Source organism: Vicia villosa, linkage group LG4, assembly GCF_029867415.1.
Source record: "Vicia villosa cultivar HV-30 ecotype Madison, WI linkage group LG4, Vvil1.0, whole genome shotgun sequence".
In the NCBI taxonomy this organism is placed as follows: domain Eukaryota; kingdom Viridiplantae; phylum Streptophyta; class Magnoliopsida; order Fabales; family Fabaceae; genus Vicia; species Vicia villosa.
Genome location: NC_081183.1, coordinates 114,085,503 through 114,107,062, shown reverse-complemented (window position 1 = coordinate 114,107,062; position 21,560 = coordinate 114,085,503).

The following is a 21,560-nucleotide window of genomic DNA, read 5'->3' as shown; positions in this document are numbered from 1 at the left end:
ACACTCTCACTTTGAGAAAGATGAGTATTATTGATGTTATCGTACAAACTCCTCAACCTCTTCCTGGGGAAAGAAGCATAAGAGATCTTGTTCTTGCTAGCTTTGAGTCCTTCTTCAGAAGTGAGATCCCAAAAGTCAGAACTAGTTATCTGAACTCACTCAAGGAAGAAGAAGGCCAAGTTGCTCCTGCTAAAGGTGGTCGCAAGAAAGTTTCCACTTCCAGGCCTGCTGCTTCAGAAGATGTTTCAGAAGCTGCACCTGATGCTGTTGTCAAGAAGGAAAGAAGGACAAAGCGAAAATTTGATCATCCTTCTGTTAACCAGGAGAAGATAGTCCAAAGTGTAGCTGCTGCTACTGATGTTGTTGAGAAAGCTGCTCAAGAAGAAGTTGTTGCTGAAGAAGTTCAGGTTGTTGTAGTTGAAAATAAAGACAGAGGAAAAGAGACTGCTGAGAAGAAGAAGAGAAAAATGAAAAATAAGAATGTGGAAAGTGAAAAGGCTGTTGAAAAGAAGGAGACAAGAAAAAGAAAATTAATCATTAATAATTCGGATGAAGAAGAAGAAGCTCAAGAAGCTGTGAATCAACACGAAGAAATCATTCAAGGACCAACAACTCAAGAAGTTGAAGGTCAGAAGGATGTTGATAGTGATAAGGAGAAACTGGAATCTGCCAGAAGAAGAGAAATTTCTCTTGGGAAGGCAAAGATTGTGGAAGAGCAGAAGAGTAAGAAGTAGAGAAAACTGGAGGCTGTGTTTGAGGCTATTCAGAAGGTGTCCAAAGGTATACATCTCTCTGAACCTGATTCTGTTCCTGCTTTACATTCAGAAGTTGCACCAATAAATGTTGCTCAAATCCCTGAACCAGTAAATAAACCTGAAAAAGCCCCATCAGAATCACCCATAAATATCCATGTTCTCACATCTCCTTCTTCTCCTGTAACCAAAACTCTCACTCCTCCTCACTCACCCATCACAAATGTTCCCATTCCTTCTTCTCCACCACCAACCAACCTTGCTTCTGACCAGGCCCTTGAAAACCCTGTCCTTGATATACCACCCCTTCAAACTCTCTTTCCACCTCACACAAATATATCCATTTCTCAACCCCCACCTCATGCAAACTATGAACCCATTCCTTCCATCTCTCAAAACAATCCTTCTGTATCAGATATTCCAGATTCTGCATCACATGAGCAATCGCTCCGTGACTGAAATTACACACCCAAGCCTCGTCCTGAAGCTGAGCTGGTAGTGTTAGAATCTGAAAATGAAGCAGAATCATCCTTCCGTTTGGATAGAGAGCCTCAACCCTATTCTGTCCCAAACCCAGATTCTCCTATAACCAAAATAAACTCCCGCCGAGCATACCCTATTGGTGTAATCTATGAAATGGTAAAGAGGAATATCAGAAGAATATTTGATACTCTCATAATAGTTGAAAATGCTGGATTAAATGATGTTTCTATGCGAAAATTCTGGAGGATCTTCTGAAGAAAAGCAGATGCTTATTTTGAAGAACTTCAAGAAATTTGTGTAGAACGTGCTCCACGACCTTGTGGAATTCTGAGGAACTATGAAGACTTCTGGTTCAGTCGTCTTGGAGGGAGATATTGCTTTGAAGAGAAGAAATTCATTGATGAACTTGTAGAAGCGCGAATTTCTGCGGAAATGGAAGCCAATCCTTGCATGGATATTGTGGTCTGGAGACCTAAGTATCCAGTTCTAACTGGAGACTTCAAGTCCCTGTTTGACTTTCTGAGGGAAAATCCTTCTGAGAAAGACCCCAATTTGGTCATTCCAGAAGTTGTTGACCCGCCAGAAATTGAAGGTCCTTCTGCCCCAAGGAATCTTGCTGCCATTCTTCAAGATCTTGAAAATGGAGATTCTGATCTTCCTGCTCCTATGTATGAAGAAGATGCTGATATGGGAGAAGCTGATGCTGAAGATCATCCTGCCAAGTCTATTCCTGTTGAGGAAAATCAAGATGATGATCTCACAATGGAAGCTGTAGTCAGAATGTTGTCCCTCTGAACAGAAGTTGTGAAGCTTCTTCTGGTGAACCCTCTCTTCTGGTGAAGACTCTAGAGGTTATTCAGAAGAACCAAGCTGACCTAGCTTCTCGTATGAACAAGCAAGAGGACACCAATGCTGAGTTCCGCTCTTTCATGGAGAGGCAGACTGAGAGCAATGCTGGGATTCATGACATGCTGGCCAAGATTATGTCTAAGCTAGGGTCGTCTTAGTCCTTTTGTGTCTTAGTAGTTTCTATTTGTTTCTTGCATCTGTCTTCTATGCATCTTCCTTGTACCTTCTGATAATTTTTTGTGCTATCAATGAAAATTATCCTTTCTTTTCTCTCATATTGTTTTGTTTTTCATCTGAATCTTTTGTGTTTTTGATGTTATGACAAAAAGGGGGAGAAAACTGTGATAAATGATCTGATTTATATTATCAGTTGCTGGGAGAAAGTCTCCACATTTCTAACAAGAAATTGCAAGTTCTGTGTCTTTGAGTGTTTTGCAGGATTGAAGATCTTCTTAAAAGCTCAACATGAGAAGCAAAGACATGAGGAAAAGCAATTCTGTATGGAATCAAGCTCATGGAGATTCGAAGCAAGCTGAGTGCTGTAAAGCTTCAAGATCAGAAACAAGAATGAAGAATGTTATGATATTCTGATGATAGAATATGTTCTAACACATTCTTATTCCTTAAATGTTCTGATGCATGTTTTTGTTCTAAATATGCTCTGAAACATTATTGTTTATGCTCTGATACATATTATATGTTCTGATACATATATTATGTTCTGATTCATTCATGCTCTGACTTTTGTCGTTTAGTTTGTTCTGTAACATTTCAGGATGTAGAGATGCTCTGATGATGCTCTGGTACATTCAACAATGTTCTGATACAATCTAGCATGGAATGATTCAAGAAGAAATTCAAGCTCTGAAGCTGTCCTATGAAAGCGAGAATCAGAAGCTATGAATGTTTTGAAGATCTAAGCATATGTGATCGTCTCAACTGAAATGGAAAATACTCAGGGAAGTCCTTTATTTATAAATTTCTTCCAGTATTTATTTCAGGGGGAGATTATTTATCTTAGGGGTAGATTGTTAATCTCAGGGGGAGACATATTCACACACTGTGTTTATATGCTTATGCTATAGCTGTGTAATTGTCTTTAGCCGTCCGATATTCTGATCGCAAATTCATATCATTTATATATGTTTTTATCATCATCAAAAAGGGGGAGATTGTTAGAACAAGATTTGTTCTGATCAATATTCTTAGTTTTGATGATAACAATGTATATGAATTTTGTATGAGATAATGTGGTACTCTAATACTATGCAATTTCCATTTCAGGAATTATATAAAGAGTATGCACAAAATCAGCGCAAGAAGCACTGACTCAGAAGGTTCAGCATGCAACATCATAACATGGTCTGGCAAGACATCAGAAGATGGTCAAGCAGAATCAGAACATGGTCTATGGAAGCATCAGAAGAACTTGAGATCAGAAGCAGAAGCACTGAAGTTCTCATGGTATCACGCTCAGACGCCCTTCAAGGTCAGAAGACAAGAAGATGCTCTGCACCAAGATGTTTGTACTCTGATGATATTCAAACGTTGTTTACATAAACATCAGATCAGAAGCAAGTACTAGCTGGCAGGCTACGCTGATTGACAAAAGGAACGTTGAAAGCTATTAAAGGCAACGTCAGTAGACACAGCAAAAGCAAGGCTCGAGGTAGTTGACAAAAGAGTGAAAGATTAAATGCAATGCGGTACGGAATACGCAAAGCATTAAATTCTCCCAATGGTCATCTTCTCAAACGACTATAAATATGAAGTTCTGATGAGAAGCAAAGTTATGATTTCTAAATACAAGACTTTATGCAAAAACGCTGAAACGCTGTACAAATCAAAAGCTCTCAAACTTCATCAAACTCACTACATTGCTGTTGTAATATATTAGTGAGATTAAGCTTAAACTTAAGAGAAAATCACAGTTGTGATAATAGCTTTATAAGAAGCATTGTAACTCTTAGAATTTGTTTACATTAATTTATAAGAACTAGAGTGATCAGGTCGTTGATCAGAATACTCTAGAAAGTCTTAGAGGGTATCTAAGCAGATCGTTCCTAGAGTGATCAGGTTGTGATCAGTATACTCTAGAAGACTGAGAAGTTGTCTAAGTGGAAAACCATTGTAATCTTGTGAGATTAGTGGATTAAATCCTCAGGTGAGGTAAATCACTCCAAGGGGGTGGACTGGAGTAGTTTAGTTAACAACAAACCAGGATAAAAATCATTGTGCAAATTGTTTTTATCTTACAAGTTTTAAAGCTACACTTATTCAACCCCCCCCCCCCCCCCTTTCTAAGTGTTTTTCTATCCTTCACACGCTCTTAAATACTGGGGTGGTGATACATCCAATGTTTAAAACGCATTTAACGTATTATATTTTAAACAAGTTCAAAAATTTTAAAATGGCGCAAACAATCTTCATCTTCAACCTCTCGACCTCTCCAATGGAGGTCTCCCATTTCTGAACCAAATGCAAAAGTGTAAAAAGCTATTTTTCTTGAAATTTAACATGGATTCCAGAAATGTACACATCATAAATTAATTCGAATTGTAGCTCTCTAATTTCTAACAAAACCAAAAACACCCTAGAAATTTCAAACATAAATGAAATGGTATATAACATCAATAAATGGAAGATAAGTGAGGGTTTTCACTCCTCACATCATGACAAATAGAATGGTATCGAGATGTGTTTAAAATGATGCTTCTAACATGAAGTTCAAAGTCCAGAAAACTCACCTTTCGTGGAGAGATGGATATGGTGTTAGAGCATTTCTAGAGATTTCTTGATGATCTGTAGAGCTTTAGTGACGTCCTAGGAATGTGTTACAGTGCTTATATTGCTTTGAGAATGTCTCAAACCTTATGACCACCTCAAGTTGCAAACTTGAAAAAGTGAGTTTTGGAGATGTTGATAAAGGGGTTACAGAAGCAATTTGATGATTATAGTTGCTTCTATATGCTATATGGAATATGTTTGGATCATCAGTTTGCATGAAACTTGAGGGAAAAGGGGAATTTGGGTTTTGAGTTTCTTGAAGTTTCAACAATGGAGCTTATGTGTGAAACTTGGTGTGTTTGGTTCTGAGGCATTGAGCTTTATTTATAAAGGTTCCAAAAGGCTTATGGAAGTGAAACAAAATGATCTTAGTCATGGTTCAATGATGGTTTGTTCAATTGGTTTCTACAAGTTTTAAAAAGAATGACTTGTTTTTCAAAGAAGCGTGGAGTGATTTAGGGAGATAAGCTTGCTTTTGCTGAGATTAGGGATTGATTCTGGTGTTTAGATGGAGTAATATCCAAGCAAGATCAATTCAAAAGGCTTTAATCAAGAGTAATTGAAGAAAGGTGATCTTTATGAAAATGGATATGAAGCTTTTTGGCCAAATTCTCCATATATGATATGTTCAAGTGGATAAAGCTTGGATCAATTGTGTAATGCACCAAATGTTGAAATGAAACACACATCTTGCTGAGTTTTAGAGGCTCATTAGGTTTGAACTTGTCTTTAAAAATAACTTCAACATGTCATCTTCTTTAATTCGATTCTCCTAGCTCAAACATGATAAATTCATGCTCTTGGACTTTTTGGAAATATGAGATCACATACTTCAAATTTCATGTTGGGAACTTGAAGAAATTAAACTGGGATCCTCATGAAAATTGGCCAACAAAAATTGAAAAAAATATGTTTCAACACTTAGAAAAATTTATAAGTGTTGGAGCATTTTGACAACTATATAACTCCATTTTAATCAATCCATAACTTCTAATCCTTAGGATATTTTTTACTTATTCCTTCTATAATATTGAAGTATGATGCATCATCTTTGAGTAGATACTTTGGGCATGAAAAATGGTGATTTGAGGAAAAAGTTACAAGCCTTCAAAGTATGTCACTTGAACATGAACTTTATAGACTTAGTAAAATTTTCAAATTCTTCATTCTTGCCCTTTTTACAAGTTGTTAGTTCTCTGGTTTTTGAGTAAGCTTAATTTTTGTAAAACAAATAAAAGAACTTGTATGCATAAATATATAAGAACAACAGGTACAACAAAGAATCCCACTGGAATGATAGAACATGTTATGTTGGAGCAATTCAACATCTGGAATAACATGTCACATGAGATGTTACGACATCATGCCTAGCTGAGGTGAAGAATTAAATCTATGTGATTTAATTACAACAGAAGACTGCAAAATATTCAGGGATATCGTGCAAATCAAATAAAGGCGTGATATATTATATGACAGGTCTGAAGAATCAATATGAAGATTTGAAGAATCATTCAGGCGAATCAAATCAGAATATTGAAGATTATATAGTTTCTAATTATAGAGATATTCTTGGAAACTAACAGATTGAAGACCTTGATTGTAGCAGAAGTTACTACTTAATTGGAACAACAAATTTGCTGTGATTGAAGGCCCAAATCCAGTTCGATATAGAATATAAATAGAAGACTTTGTAACCTAGAAAAATAGGACAACAACCGAGCATTAAAGATGAAGTCACTAGGGTTTGTCAAGGTAAATCTCCCAGCCTGTGGGAAGGTTACCTATGTGATCCTCGAAGCCTGTAGGCAAGAGGAGTGTTGTTTTTGGAGGAAGCTTTGAAGTAACTCCAGGTTCGTGGTCATAGTCAAGGTTCTTGGCTAGGGATTATCATGGAAGTATGTCTTCCAAACTTTTAGATATTTGGAACTAGAAGGAGATGGATATTAGGTCGTTGCTACAGCTCCTAGGATTAGAGAACAGTACAACATCATTTAGATGATTGGAATTGGTATGGGGATATCTCATATCTAGGGAGGACCTAGGTACAAGGGTCATTGGATAGGGATTAAGTGAGGGGTTGCTTAGGATTAGTTTAACTCTGAATTAATACTGCTGATAGTGGACTTTATTCCTGGCTTGGTATGCTCCCATAGTAGGTGTGATTTCACCGAACTGGGTCAACAATTTTTGGTGTCTTTTATCTTTCAGTTTGGAATATTTCTGTATATATTCTTTGCTGATTGCTTTTGACAGATCACATGTCTCGACATCTTTCTTAACATCTGGATCTGTTATGCCAGAATTTCAATTGGTATTAGAGCGGGCATCCTGTTCTATCTCTGGATGAGATTCTGGGAAGATACTTTCTAGTTCAACAAGGAAGGTTGATGATAAGAATATGTGTTGATCGGTGATGTGTACATGGTCCCTAGAAGTGGAGGATGAACTGTGTTGAGCATCGAGGGCACTGGTGTGTCGTCATAAGGGTTTGATTTATTTTGAAACTCAAGGTTGTTTTGCCGTTATATGGTGAATAGGTACATAGATTTGTGCCTAGAAGATGATGAGGAACGTTTATGGAAATTCTGCTGCATGGTATCTCTTTCAAACCTGGTTCTTTTCAACATTAAGGTTTGATGTCCTCTGAAATTGCACTCATGACAAGGCATGAAAAATGGCGGACCAGTCAAAGAAGCCAACGATACTTGAGTTTTGGTCTCAAGTCCACTCATAAAGGCACTTTTGCATGGCTGATAGGTTGCTTCTTCAAGAAACATGGAGAAATATTGAAACAATACAGGCTGGTCTCAACGAGAGTCTTCATAATTCTTGAATCCTTCCAGGAAGTAACCTTGACTCTGGCTATTTGAAGCATAGCTGGAACATCTGAACTAAGGTTGTTCAAAGAATGATATCCACATCCACATGTTCAGATATATGGAAGGATCTAATGTTCCACAACATGTTGGAACATTACTTCAACAAGTATGCAGCTACTGGTTGAAGAAAAAATGTTTTGGGTGCTAAACAAAATGTTGTGATTATTTTTGTTTGGAACCTACTCCTGACCTGGAAGAGGAGACATCTGATTCGTACATGTTGATCGGGACACAATCAACAGATTTCCTACCATTGTGTCAGTTTATTTTTGGCTAAGGTACGAAGGTGTACAATAGTTGAGCTCTTGAAGATCTCATAAAGGGATCATCTCCGAAGCCCTTATGAAGGATAAGCTCATAATTGAAGGACTCTTTGGATCAAAGAAACTAGATGGGTGGAATATTCATCTCTGAAATCAAAGGATGTGGATTCTCCAGGGTCATTGTGAAGAAAGTTCTTGTAGGATGGATTCATTTATGTGGTGTCCTCGCATAATGAATTGGTTGTAGTGCAAGGGAACTCATGGACCTTTGTGCTTTGAAGAAGTAGACGTAGTCTGAACAGTCTACTTAGTAAGATAAAGACCATGTTAATCTCAATTTCGTTGAAGTTTGCTTCAGATACCTGTTAGAGGGAATATCTTCTACAGGTGCAGGATAATGGCATTCAAACTTCTCATAGTCAGACAGGAGGTCTATACGTTGTGCATATGAGATATGGTCTCTACAAGGATAATCAACCTTCAACGGTTGATTTTATTGGATACCTTACTAGGATAGTAGGTTGTTATGAAAGTCCTCTCCAGAACCATAGCAAAGATTCTGAGAATTAGAATAATTTCAGAACTGATGTTGGAACATCACTTCTGTCCCTTGCCTCTGAAGCTAAGGAAGTGTATTTAACTCAGGATGGGATCAAGGGTCACTTAATTGACCAGACAAAGAAAGGTTGTTGAGGCTATATGAAGAATCCACTCATCACAAGTGGTGCATAATAGTATCAATCGTCATCCTCTTTGCTATTTACAGACATTTATGTCAGCTGACTATATCTCTTAAGGAAGGGAATCATATCATCTATTGGGTGTATGGAGATGAGCACGTAACTGATGAATAACCTTGACTAGATCAAGGTACAAATCTGAAGTGTGTGCAAGTTTGCTTTCTAACCTAATAATGTCAGGAAATGATTGAGAGTCTATTTCTCTCGTACACTGCAGTAATGAGACTTCGTCGGAGCTTCCTGAAGGACTTCACTGCACATTTAGTCCTTGAAATAATGGTTCAAAAACCAGAGCTAGGTTTTTGAAAATAATGTCCCTAATGATATTGTGACATCATTGCTGGTAATAGTCTGTGGAAAAGACTTGGGACCAAGAATCTTAATGTTCATACACCATGTCCAGAAGTGAGGACTCTATATATGGTCTGGATTAAGAAGATTCGTTTGTCACTAATATGCTCGGGCAAGGCATATCTACCATGTTGAAGACGACATTAGTGTTAGAAAATACTAATGAGTTTAAAGAACTGAAGGTTGTTTTGATCATCTCATCAAGATATTATTGCACGATATCTTAGTCATCCAAAAGGGCTATGTATCAATAGATTTGCAATTGTAAGTTCTTGAGTTGTGACTAGTTCAAGGTGATACCCTGAAACTAGAAATTGTCCAGTTTAGAGTAGTCTTCAGTGAAGCTGTCGGTTCAAGTGATTAAGGTCAGCCTAAGCCTTGATTGTACTTGATAAGGGGAGTCAGTGGAAAAGTTAAAGTGGCTAAGCCCTACCCGAAGAAGAACTTGAAGTTGAAGACAATGCTTGGTAGGATGTCAGAACACGGTTCATGGCATGTTTCACTGAACCTAACAAAGGAATATTCTAGACTGTACTCCCCGTCTAACCAGCGCAACAACGGCCTCTTCAGATGGTCCATGGAATGAATGTTCCAAAATTTCATTTTAATCGGATGTTTCATAGCTGAGTAAAACACATGACCATATCTCTTATAAATCGGAAAATCCGCCATGACGAGAAAAATCGAAGAGAATGTGAGAAAACGGAGAAAAAAGGTGTGCAAAATGAAGGGGGATTAGGGGTATATTTATAGAAAATACCCTAACACATAGGAGTCACCCCATATGGCTCCTATGTAAAAAATATGTACATAAGCGCCACCACCATGCAAACCCTAATTTGGGTTGCACTAAGGCACCACATGGAATGGCGCAAACACACAAAAAAATTAACCTATGCGCCATGGGGGTGGCGCCTATGTGTAGGGCTCCCCCCCAAACCTGGTTACCCATGTAATTTTTTTGAAAATGTGATTTTTTTTTTGTATTTTCTTTTGAAAAACCTGGTTATTTGAATTTTTTTCACTAAATGGACTCTAACATATTTTATCCTCGGAAATCAATTGATATTCTCATTCTATTAATAAAGGTTGATAGGGATCCTCCGCCTATCTAATATTTATGAGAAAATTTGAATATATATATATATATATATATATATATTATTAGTGAGAAATCAAATCAATTTGGTATTACGTGTTAACTTGACCCAAACAATTAAGAAGAACTGAACAACTTCATTATAGTGAAGGAACTGTATTTGATTTGGATGTTGAAAGTGGATATTGTAACACCCTTCTAAACCCCGCGGAAATTAATAAAATAATTCAGAGTAAAACATGAAAACAAGGGTGCCACAATTCCAATTAAAACAAATTTATAATAACTTCATTGTCATGCTTTCACTAAGGAACAATTCATCATAATACATAAACATCTCATGTTAACACAACGGAAAATTCATCATACGGATAAGCATAACATCATCTATGCAATATCCCACAGAATTAATACAATAACAACACAATAGAGTATCATCATAAACTCTAAACTAGCGTTCCCCCAGTGTTACAATATCAGAGCATGACACCTGACGCTACACTAATACACTGACTTATGAGCTAATCCTCACCAAGTCGAAAGCAGCTATCCTCAATCTGAAAATGTCAACAGTAAGGGTGAGTCCACATCATTCCACAACAATCAATCATCATCAATAAGAAAAACATACATGTGTCCACATCAATCATCATCATCAATAAGAAGAACACACATGTATCCACATCATTCCACAACAATCAATCATCATCATATAATTCTCAACAAATCATCACATCATAATGTTTTTCAAAACAACATCTTATATTGTCACATTTCATCATCCAATTAAACAAATCGTCACATGATTTATATTTCAACATAGCATGTATTTAACACATCTCATCACATATATGTACAATACATCATTCACCAAGAAATAAAAATCATATTTAAAAATATTTGGATTCACACCTCATTCCATCATTTAAACACGTAGACCATCTGTTTACGGTGATTTCCGGTAAACAACCGCTAGTCTTCCAAACTATAATAAATATGATTTGGTTACTCGCAGGATCGACTAGATTGATCCTAGGACATAGTCAAAAAGGTTGTTATTCATGATAGTTCGAATTATGTCTATGGTTGGCTTGTCTCGAAATAAGAAATACTTAATCAAAGAAATAAAGATTAGCAATCACCTTGTTATACACGTAAATATAACATCAGCGAAGGGTAAGATAAAGATAAAATATAAGACAAAACTGTAAAGTGCAAGAATCTTAAAGTGTAGAAACTTAAATGCTTCGAAACTAAATAGAATGAAAATAAAGAGTGCAGGAATGTAAATGACAGAAAGTAAACGAAATGTAGTAATATCAAAAGATACTTGAATAAAGAAAGATACAAATGTATTTAAAATGGTGTTGGTGTCATACGTACATTTCTCAGCGAAACTCGTTCTCTTAACACTTGATACTTGAGCAATATGTGAGTGATTTGTTGAAAATGAACACACGGAATCCTAATACTAAGACCCTTATTTATACTAAATTTGACCCTAACGGTCCTACACTAATCTGATGCCACATTACTCACGAGAATCCTTGGGATGCCATCTGTCTTTGTGCAGTTATATAAACTACTTCGAAATTCAAATCCTCCCGCCTAAATCCTCTTTCGACGCGTGGCAACGTAATCAGAATCGAGAATGCCACGAAAATACGCTAAGCTTCAGTACTTTACATATTTCGTAAAAACGTTTAAGTCCCAAAAGATGATTCTTTTCGAATTTAGCTTCAGTGCTAACTGTCTCCGTTCCAACTTAAACCATGATTCTCGAACATGGCCATCAGTAGCCATTTTTGATCTCAAAGATGGTCATCAGTAACCATCTTCCTTCGAAGGATATTCTTCCCAAACGAAATCTTCAGCTAACAAATTGCCCCCAATAAATGCCTGTTTCGAAAGCAAGAGAAATAGGCGTTTCTTGTTATAACGAGATTTCGTTTTACTTACTTCTTAGAGTTCCAAGACTATTGACTGACGTCATAATCATTTATGACTCTGTTTCCAAAACGTCTTGTCATTTTCAAAGATGTCTTCTCATAACTTACATTCCCACGTTCTGGTGTTACTTCATGATCATTACTCCTATATACTAGGAGTAAAGCTAATAATTATTCGACCGCCGTTGGATTAAATTAACGCTTGCCGCGTGTCTCTTGGCTTTTACCCAAAAGATTTGAAAGGGTTTCCGTTAAACCTTTAAATACTTGAACTTCTACCTTCATATAACTTTCACTTCTATCTCCTCATTCTCTCCACAGAAAAGAACATCTTCGGTTACATTCAAACCCATTTCCCAAATCAAACTTATCCATGGCGTTTTCTTCAAATGTTCTTCAACCCGTTCTAAAACTTCAAAACCCTATGCGGACAGGAAATCAAGAACATATACCAAGCCCAAATACTGCAGAGGCGCGCGCCATCTATGCTTCTCAGGTAATCATTCCCTTTGAACTTTCTGGGAAAACTCATGCCTTCATGGGTCCTCTACCAGGAGAAAATAACTCCTCTTTGAATAAATTCTTTCTTGCTTATTATAAAACTAGGCCTTTAGTTAGCAAGAATAAGATAGACGATGAAGGTCACCCAGTCTCAGCTAACCCTGATAGCCCAAAAGAGACCTCAACTGAAACTCCTTTGGCCTTAGAGAAAATTAGGTTAAACTATGTAACCAATTTTGTGAAAGTCTTTAGGTCAATCCCTTTAGCAAAGGATCCTGACCTGTATTATGCTTGGCTAACGAAGGTAGAAAAGCAAAAAGCGCCTTTCTGGAAACAACTAGGGATTTATGATTTAATCCAATTATCCAAAATAGGTTTAGAATATAACCAAACCATGTTAGTAGCGTCAGTTTACTTCTGGGATGCTTCTCACAATACTTTTCACCTTCCATGCGGGATGGTTACCCCTACCCTCTTCGATGTAGCTGCCATTACAGGGCTTCGACTAACTAGGGAAACCTTCGACCCTAATTTCATGGATACTGACACCATCAATTTTAATGAAGCAACAGTCACCTATACTGCCTTCATTCAAAAATACCACAACGAAACGGACCCAAACGTTTCTGACGAAGAACACATAGCATTTCTAGCACTTTGGCTCTCGAGATGCGTCTTCTGCTCTAGGTCCATATAAGTGGCAAAAATATATCTTTGCATGGCTAACCAGCTAAATGCTGGGATAAAGTTAAACCTAGGCCAGTTAATTCTAGGATTTCTTTATGAGAATCTTGGTGAAGCAACGGACCTTGTTAAGAACTACAAAACAGGATCTCTTCTTTTCGCTAGTCCTTTATGGCTGTTGCAACTATGGCTTAATGCCACTTTCGAGGCTCACCTCCCATATAAAAATGTCGTGGATGAAGAAAGTGCAGACATAAAGGATCGAACAGTGGAAGGAACCAGATTGGCTTACCTAACTCCCAAGGAAGAAAGTGGCAAACTTCGTGAAACCTTCCTAGCATTCATAATGATGTTCGCTGAACGTCATCACTTCACTCCTTCGATGGCTCCATTCGTACAACGTAAGGTGGGTCCCGAATGGTTTACTCTGTGAATACAAGATTACACTCTAAGATGTTTTTGATTTATGGCAAACTCAAATGAGCATCCAAACAACAAGGAGGAATCGGAAGAGCAAAGCATTTAATCACTCATGAAAGCACAGGATGATCTACTATGCATAAAGGTCAACTCAACACAAGCTGAACAAGGAAAATGCAGAAAATCAGCAGTTAGGTCGACCTACTGGCAACCCAGGTCGACCTAAAATGAAGAAAAAGCCATATACTGCTGCTAGGTCGACTCACAGACCATTTAGGTCGACGTAAAATGAAGAAATCTGCATATCAGTCTGCTAGGTCGACCTACATAACAACTAGGTCGACCTAATCTGTGAAAATGTCCCCAGAACGCATCAGAAGAGGATTCTGGTCGACCTACCCCTTCAACAGGTCGACCTAACTGGGAGCAAAATTCTGCAAGCTCTGCTAGGTCGACCTAAGCACTACAAGAGGTCGACCTAACTGATCAAGAATGCCAAAAATTCTGTTTCTCTCATCTCCAACTGTTATGCAATCATATATATTGTGCAAGGCTTAATTATTCAATGCAACACCAACGACTGAAAGATACACAAACGCTTCTCATCTTCGTTCTTCATCATCTCCAACACAATTACACATAATCATTCTTGCGTTGCGGGTTAGTGATGAGTTCGATAACGTCCATGGAACGGAATTGAAGATTCCTAGTGGGTGAAGGTTTGTGGGGTTTGTTGGTGAATAAAATCTGCGGGTTTTGTCCTCCACGACGGGTGGTTCTTGGGGGTTTTTATCAAGAGGCGTTCATTGAGGATTCAGCTGAGTGTAACGATTGAGGAACGGGGAGTTCAAGGAATCAAGACACTGCAGAAGGGAATCGAAGTGAAGCTCTTGGATAACCTTGATCTTGCTCAAGATTAAGGGGGAAGAAGATTCAAAGGATCGACATAATTGGTTTATCGTTTATCGCTTTGTTATCTTCTTTGTATATACTACTTTCAACATTAATGAAAGATTACCCAATTTCAATTTGGAATTGGGGGCAGACGTAGTCGTAGCGAGGACGATCGACGAACTGCCTAAACAAATATCGTGTTCTTGTCGCTTTTACTTTTTCATTTACATTCTGTTCATATTTGGTTATAATAGCAAATTGATCAACAATTCGAGTGTTAAGATTGTGAGCTAAGAACGTTCATAAACATCACAATCCATCACACATTGAATTACCTTCAATTTGATCATTATCACCAAGTGTTTGTATATTTGTTTCTATCACTCTTACTGCATTGCAAACATTGTCCATCATACAAAAAGTTAATCTGATTTTCAATAAGAGAAACGCTTTGATTCTGCAACATATACTCTTATCATTCAATTCAAGTCCTTGACTGGTTTTTAAACACATATATAATCGTTTCGATAGCGGTTCGGAATAGACGCGAGTCGATTCAGAATCACTTCCGCTGAAAAGTCGTTTAAATCCGTAAAACTGTGAACGATCTATTCACCCCCCCCTCTAGATCCTAAGGCCAGCGTCTAACAAGTGGCATCAAGAGCTCTGGTTTATTCCGTGCTACGTGAAACACTTATTGGAAAGATGGCTTCCGGACCTAAAGGGGCTCATAATAGAGCTCCAGTTTTCAACGGCGAAAACTACGGCTATTGGAAGGATTGTATGTGTGTCCATATCAATGCAATTGATAGGAACATCTGGACAGCTATTGTCAATGGTCCTTTTCAGATCACTATGACAAATGCAGCTGGTGCAGTTGTTCCAAAACCAGAAGATACTTGGAATGCTGAAGATGAAAAGAGATATGCATACGATTGGAAAGCGAGAAACATTCTAATCTCAGCTCTAGGAGTTGATGAATACTATCGCGTTTCCCATTGTAGATCAGCTAAAGCTATGTGGGACACATTGCAAGTTGCCCACGAGGGAACGGATGATGTCAAACTAGCTAGGATCAATACGCTAACTCAAGAGTTCGAACTTTTCCACATGGAAGATGGTGAAACCATCGAAAGCATGCAGAAAAGATTCGTTCACCTGAAAAATCGATTAAATTCTCTTGATAGACCTGTTTCCAATGCAGTTGCTACTAACAAAATCTTAAGGTGTTTAAACAGGGAATGGCAACCCAAAGTTACAGCAGTTAAGGAAGCAAATGATCTCAACACTTTAGACATTACCACTCTTTTTGGTAAACTAGAGGAACATGAACAGCATCTTAAATGCCTTGACATGCATGAGAAGAGGACAAAGAAAGAAAAGAACATGGAGAAAGAGGTAGAGAAGAAGTCAATAGCTCTAAAAGCTTCGAGCTCCAAGACCTCAAAACGAGAGCCAAAGGATAGTGACACAAGTGATGACGAAGACTCCGATGATGAGGAAATGGGACTGTTTGTGCGAAGATACAACAAATATCTAAAGAAAAATGGAGCAAAACATTCCGACAAAGGCTTGATCAACTATAGAAAGCAATCAAACATGTTCAAACAAGATGACGACAACAAAGGAAAGATCAAAGGTCTTTGCTTCAATTGTGGGAAAGCCGGTCACTACAAACCGGATTGTCCATACCTTAAGAAAGAAAAGGAGAAGAACCAAAGCAAAGGTCATAACAAATCTAAAAGAGCTTACATAGCATGGGAAAGTGATTCATCTAGTGAAAGCTCATCAAGCGATGAAGAAGAATCAGCAAACCTATGTTTCATGGCTCATCAAAACAAGAAAAAGAAAGCTGTAAGTCATCTTAAACCTGAACTCGTAGATAAGGTATCTCATTCTCAACTAAAACTTGCTTTTGAAGAATTTCATAGAGATGCAATTAAAGCTTTCAAACTTTTGGCCTCAAATAAGAAAATATTTTCATATCTTGAATCAAAAGTTGAGAAAACCGAAAAGGATATGGAAGCTTTAAAACAATCTATGCTAGACATTCAAAAGGACAAAGTTGAAATAGATCCTACATCATGGTTTGGTTGTGAGACATGTCACATTTGGCAAAAAGAAGTAAGAGATCTAAAAGCCAAGTTAGACAAGGCTCTACAACCAAAAGTGACTTTTGCGGTTGATCCAAATAAGTTCAAAAGATCGTATACTCCTTTATATAGCAAATACACTTTTGTACCAAAAGTATCAACTAGCAAAACTCCATATTCTCATCATATTACCTGTCATTATTGTTGCAAAAAGGGACATACCATTGAAAAATGCAAATTTAGGAGAATTTTAGTTCCTAAAGGAGTATTTCAATGGTTGCCTAAGTGCAACAAATTGTGTACTCACCATCCAGGACCCAATGAAGATTGGGGACCTTCCACTCTAATTTAATTTCGCAGGAAAAGTGTCTTGACATCGCCGAAAGGTGGTGGTTCCTTGACAGCCGGTGCTCAAGACACTTAAAGGAAGACATACCACTCTTGGTATGTCATCTATGAAGAAAGATTGAAGAACCATACTTGGCAAAGGAGATGTAGGTGGTCTGGCCATCGCAAATGTATAAGATACATTACAAATACAGTTAACCCGAAAAACACATAGGACGCATTACTTGATGTGCAAATTGGCAAGTTGCATTGCAAATAGATTTTTAAACCTATTCTTAGCAGAATATTGTTTGGGACTGTGTCCCGCATCCGGGAGAACATCAAGTAATCGATACTAGATGAGTTTTTCGCAAAAATCAACCTGTGAAACATTCCATCAAAACAATTCATCATCAAATCTAGGAGTATGGCAAACTGACAAGAAGACTCCACACAATGATGACAAAACACCTACATATTGAGAAAGCGGTAACATGTTTATTGTTCACTTCCAAAAATTTTATTGATGCTATAATATGCTATCAATTAACATGCTTATAGTGACTTCATGTGTTCTTATCTACTCTTCTCAAATACTTATGTATATGTGTTCATCATTTTCATTCATAACATACAATGTTTGGGCATTCAAGCAAATGACAAAACAAAAATACATCATATAGAAACATTTCTAAGGCATTTTCATCATTTAAGGAAACTTAGGTCGACCTACTCTGTATTTGAGTCGACCTACATAAGAAGCTTCTTTACAGAAACTAAAATGGTCCAGTTGCGTCGACCTACTCACAATTTAGGTCGACCTAAATTGGTCATCTTTTTTTGTTACTTCTGTTAGGTCGACCCAGCCTCACTTTAGGTCGACCTACTGCTGTTATTTTTCCAGATTTGGGTCTGTTAGGTCGACCCGACCCATTCACATTCATTCAAAACATTCCATTCTTGCATTCCCTCTCATTCTCATCACATTTGGTACGGCTAACCCTAATTCCTCAAACTCAAAATTGTCCAAAAATCATCCCTCTCACACAAAGCATCTCCAACCATGCCTCCAAAATCAAGAAAAGGAAAGGAAATTGCTTCTAGTTCATCATCTCAACCGGTAAGTGCTCTTGTTCATCCTGATTGTAGAGAAAACTTTGAGAAGTGGCAGATGAAAAGAAAAATTGTTAAGCAATATACTTATGATCCAAATCTTGTCGAAAACATGCATATCCCTGATGTCGCTGCGTTAATTGAACATCAAAATATTCATCCCTTAGTGCAATGTGATACCCCGTACTGTGAAAATACCGTTAGGGCTTTCTATGCAGGATTTACAAAAGGGGATGGTTGTAATTTCCGTTTCAAAATGGGATCTAGGTCGCATGTTGTTGACAAACGGGTCTGGATTAGTATCTTTGGTCTGAAAATTGTAGGTGATGAACTCCGTATGGTAGACGGGGATGTACCGGGAAACTATGACCATGAGGCTTACATGAAGTCTATCCTCAAAGACCCTTCGGTATTTGACAGATCTAATGAAACAATAACAGCCGGTCATTTGAAGCGAGATCCTAGGCTCTTGAATTAGGTAATCTCAAGAATCATTCGACCAAGGGCAGGAGGATATTCGAGAATTGAAAGGAATGAAGTGGTGCTCATGTATCTGCTGCAAAATAGAACGCGTTTACACTGGCCTCACTTCCTAGCTGCTAAGTTTCATGAGGTCAAACAGAAAACTACAGCCCTGTGTTATGGATCAATCATTCAAACAATTGTCAATCACTTTGGTATGCGACTTGATCACTTACACTACACTCGCATACATCAATCCCAAGAATTCTCACAAACCACTTTGACTCTTATGGGATATCATTGGAATCCTGTTAGGAAAACCTATTATCTCATTCAAAAGGGAACAGGGAAGGTTATCTACAACTATGATGATCCCACGGAGTTTGGAAACAATGTAGGAAATGAGGAAGAGGGAAATGATCAAGAAATAGCAAATGATGAGGATCAAACCATGGAAGACATAGCTCATGACACGGATCCAAATTGGCAATATGTTCCGTCTCAAGAGGAAGAAATTCCTTGGGGATACACTGCTCCACCTCCTCCTGATCAATCCAACATAGTATCTATGCTTGAAGCTATGCAACTTCAACAACAGCAGAACTTTGAAACACAGCAACTTCAGTTCCAAACCATGCAGCAGCTTCAACAAGATAGGTATGATGAACAATGTAATACGGTGAACTGACTTTTTAAATGTGCGGATAGCAAGAGTCGCCACCGACTTTTATTTTATCCAAATAGGTTCGGAAAGGCAAAAAGAAACAGAAAAAAACCTTTTTAAGAAATCTAAGTTCGGGGGGTAATTTATGCAAAGGGAAGGTGTAAGGCACCCTTTGCATCCATGGTTTCCCATGGGCTCTTAATTGCTTTGCTTGCTCGTTTGTTTAGAAAATGTAGATGAAAGAGATAGGGACTTTAGCTCGTAAATGAGCGTTGCCCTTTTGAAAAATTATGAGAAAGAATATACTGAAAGTTTGAGCATTGCAAGGCAATTAGGGGCAATTACCTTAAACTCAGATGATAGGTCTCTTTTTAGCCTTTCAGAATGAAAGGGTCAATCCTTGCCATAAGAGGGCAGGAAGCCTTTCGTTTGGAGGTAGAAGGGTCATCGAAGCATCCTTTGCCATAAGACTGTCCCATGCCATAGAGGGGCATGTAGTCTAAGGCAAGGATCAGAATAAGCCATTTTTGTTAGGCAACCAGAAGATACCTCAGCCTTTTTCCGTAGGCAACTTCCGAGGGTCGAGGTCATATTTGTGTATCGAAGGCAGCATCATTTAGGGTCGCATGACCTTTAGTTATCGAGGCAGCATGGCTGAGGTATCCTCATATTTGAGGGACATGGCTTATTCTGCAAAAACACAAAGGCAACAGGCAACAGGCAACAAGGCAACAGAGAGGTTACCCCAAAAGAGTGTGTGTGTGCCACAATCACGTGGTTCAGTTCAGTTATTTATCTTGTAAAATTAGTGATTCTATGTTCAATTCAAAGGTTGCACTCCCTAGGATTACTAACCACGCATTTAAATATAACCAAAACAGATACGGGGGAGGGAAATTGTAACCAGCGGATCCCTTAATAGGGTTTGACACAGGTAATAATTAAAACAGAAAATAAATGAGGTTAAGTTTTAGTGTTACCGGACACCGGAGCTTTGACTGGTTGGTCAACCCTGAAAATTGGAAAAGGAAAAATAAACAGAAGGGGTGAGTGCATTATCGGTTCAGAGGCGAACATTGCTAACCCTAATAAAAATAAGAGATAAAGAAATTAAGAATAAATAAATCAAAAGGTACTTAGCTTTTGCATTTTGAATTTGATCTGACATGGTTGGCGGACAGAGGATGCCTCGAGACTAACCCTTTCTATTTTGAAGGCGCGTAGTCGGAAGATCTTGAGGTGGGGAGCTGTGTTGGTGCTACGCGAGGGTGAATGTCCATAAAGTCCAAAAAGCTCAAAGTGGTACCTCGCAACCAAAAAAAGACGATAATAACAATGTAGAAAATGATGCATGAAAAATGACAAAGATATTTACAAATATTAATTACAATTAACTAAAAAAAATAAAAAAAATGAGCATGTTAAATTATAAAGAAAAATCAAAATTTAACAAACAAGTTTTTAATATTCTAATATATAAACGAAAGAAAATTAGTATCTAAGATATTTTTAAATATTAAACTAGTGATATATATTTTAGTATTTTATATGAATAAAACAAACCACATGTTTTTGTTGTTTTTGATATTTAGAGATAACAAATAAATTATAGTAAACAACAAACCAACCAAATAATGAAAAAGAAAAAAGAAGGAAAATATACAGCAATAATAAAGTTTACGTACCTGACTTCTTTTCTTCTAATGTTTAAATTTCAATAGAATAATAAGTTTGACTTTTTCAATTTTAAAAGGTCCAATAATCACCTGACATGTGGAAATAGATTATAAAAATAAATAACAAAACATTAGAGGAAGCAATAACCATAGCCTTAGAAACAACGTTCTCCCTTTCTTATTTCACGAATCTTGCTTTCTCTTCCTGTTAATATCAGCTTCACACAACAAACAAATTAATAGCCAAAAAGAAAACAAATCATGAAGGAGAACCCAACGAACCGACGGCGGTGTCCGAATGAATGCTTGGTCATAGTTGTCGGAAGGGCCGGCTATGGGATCAGTGACAGAGTGGTGTCTGAGCTTTTGCGGTCTTCATCGGAAATTAGATCGGTAGCAGGGTCAATCGTGGTGCTGTTTCGATTGTTTGCGGCTGAGTTCCTCGAATGTGTGTACGCGGATCTGAATCGTGGCTGGAGGTTGTGTCTGAATCGGTCCCCGATCCGTGTTTATCCTTTTTTGTCGCTATTGTTTGATTCGTTTGTTGCTCGAGTGAGTCGAATCCGTTTCAGCT